The sequence below is a fragment of the Achroia grisella genome, unplaced genomic scaffold (assembly GCF_030625045.1).
Source record: "Achroia grisella isolate CSIRO2021 unplaced genomic scaffold, CSIRO_AGI_Agris_v1 utg1245, whole genome shotgun sequence".
NCBI lineage: Eukaryota > Metazoa > Arthropoda > Insecta > Lepidoptera > Pyralidae > Achroia > Achroia grisella.
In genome coordinates, this window is record NW_026712606.1 from 604,017 (window position 1) to 612,394 (window position 8,378).

Here is an 8,378-nt window from a genome sequence, read left to right on the forward strand (position 1 = left end):
AATTTACAAAGAAAACTTTATTTCAGAACAAACTTTTTATTTCAGATTTTCACTCTTTCCGTTTTTAGTTACGTGAGTATACTAGCTTTTGTTTTGATAAACCCTTTACGACTAAACCTATCGTCTTCTGCGAGTCGGCACTCAGTGACGAACCAAGCCGTGTGTGACATATTGTTGCAAATAATTTTAATTCTAAATTAATATGATAGTACAATGCCCGATTTATGATAAGTATTCATTATATTTTGAAACCACCCGAATATATGTCTGACATAGTCGGAAAATGATTAATAGTTTCATATGGATTATTACATTGCACGTTTTGTATTAATGTTTTTGCTTTCATGTTTTCCAGGCACTTATTCATTTATACTTATCAAGGGGTTATATATGAGACATACTTTAGATGTTAGGTTTAGTACATCATTATTTACATCATTTGTCTACAGATTTTCCTAGCGACAAGTAGTCCTTTGTAACTAAATATGTAATCACTTTGTACCTACTTCAATCACTTCTCTAACATGTCAGAGACATACATTAAGTATTTTTGAAGTCATGGAATTGTTACGATAGACGTACGTTTTATTTGGTATTAAATTATCTATCTTGAACTATATGACGTTATATAATAATCGTCAATATCTATCACATGTCTGATAATATAATAAGTATGTTTTGTTTCAATATTATAATTTCATAATAAGTCGTTTCAAGAGTTTTTATTTAAATTATATTAAAAACTAATTATAACCCACACCGACCGATGAAGCTGTAAAGATCAGCTCCGGCCATCAGGATTAGAGTAGTCCGAAAAAAAAGCATCATTAATGATTTTTGGGTAAAATTATTAAGTATTGTCTTGTCTCTTATAAACAACACTAGTTGCGGCAAGTGTTTTCATCTGCGTAGCGATGGTTGACCGTGATGAACATTACGTAGTAGGTACATTGCCTTATCTATTTCTAATGCTACATTAATGTCAGAATTAATTACGATTGGTTAGGCTGAAGGGGCTAAAAGATAACAAACAAATTAGGAAGTCAGTTCCTTCATTGTTATTGTTTGTTTCTATAATATTAATAAAGATAATAGTAACAATATAATAATAGTAATTATGAAAAAAATATGTATACAAGGAAAAACTTAGATAGTTTCAAGAAACTTAAAGACTGTACAAGTAGAAACTTACGCAATAAAAATAAGCTAATTTTACCCAAATGCCGTCTACACAAAGTTAGTAATTCATTCTATGGTAATGAAGAATGTTAATTAATTTTGAATATTAGCTCTCCATATTCTCTGTCAAAAATAAAAAATATAAGTGAAAGAATTACTTCAATACGTCAATTAGTTTCCGATTTATAGAAGAAAATGTGCGATGCGGACTCGTGTGACGGTGTGACGTCATAGTACAACACTCGCTCTGTCCGCTCGCGCTCTCAGCACGGAGTTGTCTTACGCTTTATTAGAAATTATAAATACCTTAAAAAATAACCAAACCAAATACTAGAAAATCATGTGTTATGCCGAAATGTACAAATACAACCACTAAAGTAATAGTTATTTTTATTATAACCACAAAAAAATCAAACAAATTTGATAACAGTCGTTTAGTCCTCTCTTCGACGATGTAGCCACATTAAAAATGCTATTGTACGTTTACAGCCTCTTTTGTCGGCACAATCATCGCAAGTTACATTTAAAACTTTGTGGTCCTTTTCATTACATTCTAAACTGCAATGATAAAGTGTGGTACGTACGCGGTGTTCGCGCATGATTCTAAATTTGACCGTACAAACATCACTTGCTCTTTTTACTTGTATGTAACCGATAGCATCATCACCAAAAAAAAAAAATCACCAAAGCTGTCTCTTGCAGACCTGGAAAATGTTACAATTAAAAATAAATAAAACGGCCTATTAATAAGACAAATCTAATTAAAAAAAGGTTTAGTACATCTGCTCAACCCACTACATTTGCAATAAATCAATATATATATTTAGTTAAATTTACTAAAAGAGGTACCTATATTCACATATGTACATACATACCTATAAACATAAAACTCTCAAGTCGCCTAAACTCTAAAGAGCCTATCATAGGATAGATGAATTTACAGATGATAGCAATATCTAGCAAGAATAAGTTTATTTGCGGACAACGTTATAATTTCTTTTTCATACTGCTTTCTTGATATATGATAGCGTAGCGGCTTTTGTATTGATTGCCGCATGCATCTTCATGTAAAGTGCGAATACTGTAACTACCATTATAGTAATTTTAAGTAGCTATGCCGTGGTCGTGTGGAATGAGTAGTCATTTGCTCACTAAAATGTCCAAACATGTGACGGCGTGGTGGGCCAGGTAAACCGTCATTGGTGCATTCCATTATCATCTTTTAAAAAAAAAAAAAAAATATGTAATTTTGAGCGCATGATGGCTGGCTTATCCGTCATAAAATGTCCAAACATGTGACGGCGTAGTGGGCTGCTTGTGGCTGGCTTATCCGGATTGGTCTGCTGTTATCACTATTTTTAAAAGTGGTAGAGCAAGCTGTACGACCACACGTGGTTGTTCAGCTCGATTGGGCCGCTCGAACCGGGAAATACCACACCTCGGCAGAAAACCGACGTTAAGCGTTATCGCGTTTCGCATGGTGAGCTGTAGGTTCCGGATGCCCCTCCCCCTCCCCCTATCCCTTTCCTACTTCCTCCTACCCACCCCTGTCTTACATACCATGGCAGCGGACTATAAGAGATATTTACCCCAGGGTGGTACCAGTAACCGTGTTACTGGAGAATCCACCCCTGAGATATCACACTCAGGCTGCCCTGCGTATTCTGGGGTGGGCAATACTCCGCTCAATTTGGCCAACAGGAAACCGAGCAAATCTCCATCGGCATTTCCCTTGCTCATAGTCAGTTTTTGCAACATCAGGGGAATTCATTCCAATCTCAACGCCGTCCACCACCACCTAGAGACGGCGAGGCCGGCTTTGCTCTTCCTTACGGAGACGCAAATATCCTGTCCCGATGAAATTTCGTACCTGACCTACCCTGGATATATAAATTGAAACACCATTTTATTCCACGGGCCGGTGTGTGCGCTTATGTCAGAGAGGATATTTGCTGTCGCCGTCTTGGTACATTTGAAGGTACTGACCTGTCCATTTTATGGTTGCGTGTAGTTTGCGATAACCACCCCCGCATCTATGCATGCTTATACAGGTCCCATAGCGGTAACACCGACACTGCAGACTCATTGAACACGTCGAAATGGCTACAGATTTTTTAGTCCAACAGATTCCCTCCGCTGAGGTCGTGATTCTAGGTGACTTTAACGCCCATCACGCTGAATGGCTCGTTCACGTACCACCAACTATGCGGGGAGATCTGTTCATGGCTTTGCTTTGGCATATGTTTTGACGCAACTGGTATCCTCGTCTACGCGAATTCCTGATGTTGTTGACCACCTTCACTGTTGGACCTTCTGCTGACTTCTCATCCGGACGGATATCAGATCTCTGTGGAAGCCCCACTGATCCTCTGATCATTGTCTGATACGAAGCGAAGTGCCTCTCACGCGTCCTTCTTTGCCGCGATCTACTGGTCGACGTCGTGTTTGGCATTTTATGTCGGGAGATTGGGATGAGATGCGAAGTTTTTTTTCATCTTACCTATGGGGGCGAGTTTGCTTCGCACTGGACGATCCTGATGTAATAGCTGAATCTGTCACCGATGTAGTACTTCAGGGAATGGAGATGTTTATTCCAAATTCCCAGGTACCTGTCGGTGGTAGATCTCAGTCCTGGTATGGCGGATCCTGTAGATCGGCGTCTCGCCATAAGCAGGAATGCTTCCGTGCCTGGATTGCAGCTGTGAAGTCGAGTGATCCAGATACCAGTGCCCATAAAAGGAAGTATAACTCCGCTTCCAGGTCCTTCAAAAGAGTTATTGCCACAGCAAAGTCGGAGCACATCAGTAGAATTGGTAAGAGACTAAACAGTCTTCCATCTGGATCCCGGGCTTTTTGGTCTCTTGCCAAAGCTGCTCAGGGAAATTTCTGTCAGCCATCTTTTCCACCAATGCGCAGAGAGGATAACTCGTTGGCTCAACATGCTAAAGAGAAGGCCGATCTCCTTGGGTCTCTTTTTGCATCCAACTCGACACTGGACAATAGGGAGCAATCACCGCCGGTCATCTCGCGGTGTGAGACTTTTATGCCAGAGGTAAAATTTACCCAAAAGCTGGTACGTAAGTCTCTTTTCTCCCTTGATATCCACAAGTCGAGTGGGCCTGACGGTATTCCTGCTATTGTGCTCAGGACGTGTGCACCTGAGTTGGCTCCGGTACTAACGCGTCTTTTCCGGTACTGCTACTTTACAGGTGTAGTCCCGAAACTTTGGAAGACGGCTTTGGTTCATCCGATCCCTAAGAAGGGAGATCGCTCAGATCCAGCTAACTATAGGCCCATAGCCATCACCTCCTTATTCTCAAAGACCATGGAGTCGATTGTCAACCGTCAACTCCTACGATACCTAGAAGTGAACCAGTTGATTTCTGATCGTCAGTATGGCTTTCGCCAGGGTCGCTCAGCTGGTGAACTTCTAGTGTATTTGACATATCGATGGCCAGAGGCTATTGAGAGTAAGAGGGAGGCCCCATCTGTTAGTCTGGATATTGCGAAGGCCTTTGATCGGGTTTGACACAAAGCTCTTCTTTCAAAGCTACCATCTTTCGGGTGGCCTGCGAAGTTATGCAAATGGGTCGCCAGCTTTCTCGCTGATTCTAATTCGGAGCATAAAGATCGTTGTCGATGGTGCTTGCTCCGACCCACACTCTATGAATGCTGGTGTTCCACAAGGCTGTGTGCTGTCTCCGACTCTGTTCTTCTGCATATCAATGACATGTTACAAATCAACAACTTTCATTGCTATGCGGATGACAGTACCGGAGATGCCTTGTACAGCGGCCATGTTAGTATGACGCAGGCAAAAGTTATAGAGTACCGGAACAAACTTGTGTCCAAAATCGAAACTTCAGTCCGTCATGTTTCGGTTTGGGGTCAGGAAAATTGTGTTCAATTCAACCCCAAGAAGACCTAGAAGTAAGACGTATCGTATCTCCTCAGTTTCAAGACACTCTCCTTGATATGAAGTCAAATCTCGAGGTCCTTGGCGTTGATATATTCAGTGACGTTCAGTTTTGTGGTCATTTGGAGGACAAGGCTAAAATAGCCTCAAAAAAGCTTGGTGTGCTCAGTAGAGTGAGACGGTATTTCACGGCGGCCCATCGCTTGCAATTATACAAGGCGCACATGGAATACTGTTCTCACCTCTGGCACCACAATACCAGCTACTTCCATTTGACCGCATTCAGAATCGAGCAGCCACAATCATTGGTAATCAACGTCTATGTGACAGACTCAACCCATTGGCTTTGCGGCGTGATATTGAATCTCTGTGCATTTTCTACCGCATATATCACGGGGAGTGTTCTGAGGAATTGTTCGTACTAATACCAGCTGCTGAGTTTCACCACCGTACCACCCGGCAGAAACTGAAATACCATCCTGATCATCTGGATGAAAGGCGGTCTTCCACAGTGCGGTTTTCTAGAAACTTTTTGCCTCCACAACCACATTGTGGAATCACCTGCGGGTGACACGGCGGTAATCACTTACCATCAGGTGAGCCGCATGCTCGTTTGTCCCCTGTGTTATAAAAAAAAACTATGACTGATTCCTCTTATTAATTGTTTAACCAGTTGATTATATATTCAATATTTTTTCTATTTGAGTATTAAATTAAATTAGTGCTAATTGGTGGTTTGTATTCACACACTTAAACTTAAAAATGTAAAGTAATAATAACATTATTTAAAAGAGCAACACGCAAGTTTCTTGATGGTTCTTCTTGTGATGAGACAACTTTCCGAATGAGCGGTATATTAAAAAAAATGTAGCGACTATTCAAAAGTGCTTCAATGTAAGTTTATTTGAATAAATGATTTTCTATTTCTATTCTATTCTATTCTATAATAATTAAGTTGTTGCACACAAAAAAATACAAAAGAATATGCTTCACGATAGTAGACACGATCACTAAAAAACATTGTTGCATAGAATAAATGTTAAAGAAAATTCGATTTATAAAGGATTACTAAAAAACACTTATTTTTTATAAATGATGGCTATCCCTTTTTATGCCAAATTTGTCCTCCGACTCCTGTAAAAGACCAGACGTTCCGACATGCAATATTGCGCCTAAAAGCTACCTGGTATAAATCAAACACCAATGGCAGAGATCGTTGTATGAACTTATTTCTTCTTGCATGCCGCAACACTAACCACGGCAATGTACCTGTCCCCTACCATGCCACCAAGGAACAGGACATTGTCGACTACATCCGGAGCAAGTGATATTTGACCTTGAAGGTGACACAGCTGAAATCGATTCATAATGCGAGTTTTAAAGCTCGCATTGTGAATAGATTCCGGTTGTAGCCAGCGACCCCACCAACATTCTGTCCACTTTCATGTCGGACGATTACCGGTCGCAGAGATTGGTGTACCAGCGCTACCGTGGCAGATTGCCGTATTTGGTGTGGAGACCACACAGATATTATTATAATTTTATATAGCTTTATTACTTTCTTTATTTTATTTATATATATTTTATATATACTATACTTTATTTAGATATATATAAAGAAAGTAATATATATATGTATGTATGTTAGCCCTTAAGGTAGATATAATGTGGATCAATATTGCTATAATATTAAGTTGCCTGAAAAATATATTATATTAGGTATTACAAAAAGATGGAGAGAATGGCGGCTTGCCTCTGAAAACATGTGCACAAGAATATTACTCTGTATTAACAAATAAAGTTCGTCGAATTATTTCATAATAATCGGCTCACTTCACTAGTAGCTAAAATTTCAGGTGATTAAAACTAGATATACAAAAAAACATAAAAAGAAGGCCAGCAAATATTGTTGAATAAATTATACAAGCTTCGTGAGCCACATAACCAATGTATTGTATCACGAAAAACTAGTTTCACGCACCTTTTATCTATTCATGTATCTACCTACCTGCCCGTTGTCCATTGTTGTATGTTCTGGGGTAGCTATTAAAAAGAATTTAATTGTCAATTTTGTATATACATTTCATAATTTTAGTTTACCTTAAATGTTCCTGAATACCTAGATCGTGCAGTAGGTACCTACTCGTTCATAACTAAATTCATAACGGTGCTGCAACTTATTAAAATTGTTTTCAATTACAACTTATAAACGGTTGGAATTTGGGGACTAATAAAATTAATTGGGCGCTTAAAGTAATTGTGGGAGTTAGGATTGCTAATTAACAATGATTTATGCAGGAGTAGATATTTGAGATGGAATATATTATAAGTCTTAGGTTTTGGCAAAGTTTGAGTTTATAAAATTTGATTATTATGGACGTAATATTTTATGAGCGTATATTATATTATATAATCTTGATGGTGTAATGATTTAACACATTGCCTCACCTTTTGATGCCATAGGTTTGATTGACATTAGAAGAAATTTTATTGATTAGTATCTTTGTATTCATTCGTTATTCTATTCAACAATCACAGTTGTAGTATTTAACTATCTCTGTATAGCTTCGGATGTCACATTAGTGTGTTTATATTTGATATATGTGAAAGAAATATATTTTTATACATATTATCTATTTAAAATCTAATTTATACAATCACAACTCAATAATTACTAATCACGCGCATCATTTATTTTAGGTTGAGATACTGAGGTCATGCCATTTAACTATGTCGCCCATACTGGGCGACATAGTTAAATACTTTTTAAGAATAAGTACACAAATAATATGATAAAATAACTCACAGACCGGAGCCGTGTTACAGAAATCTTCGAGAATCGTACTCAATTTTGACAACTCAAGTCTGGCACATGAAAACAAATGTCTATGCAAAATAACGGGAAGGTAAAGGAAAAGATGACTTGGAATGCCAGATTCATTGCTTACTTTCAAACTTCAGATGACATAATTGCAATTTGACTTGAATAATTTAGTAGGGTATTTTGCGAAGTGTAATTAGTAATTACCAACACTAGGGATTTGTAACAAAATCTGTCTAAATATACCTAGGTAATGAAAGACCTGAAGTCTGTTTATAAGGATTATTTTGTTATTATAATACTGAGAAATACGTTATTATAATACTTATTGTTAATTATGATCATTAGATTATTATCCTACACAAATAGATATTATAAAGATATAATGTTTGTAAGTGTAATTATGCCAAGGTAATAAAGGTATTTTAGGGTAGAGTTAATTTTAAATTTATTTTACTAATT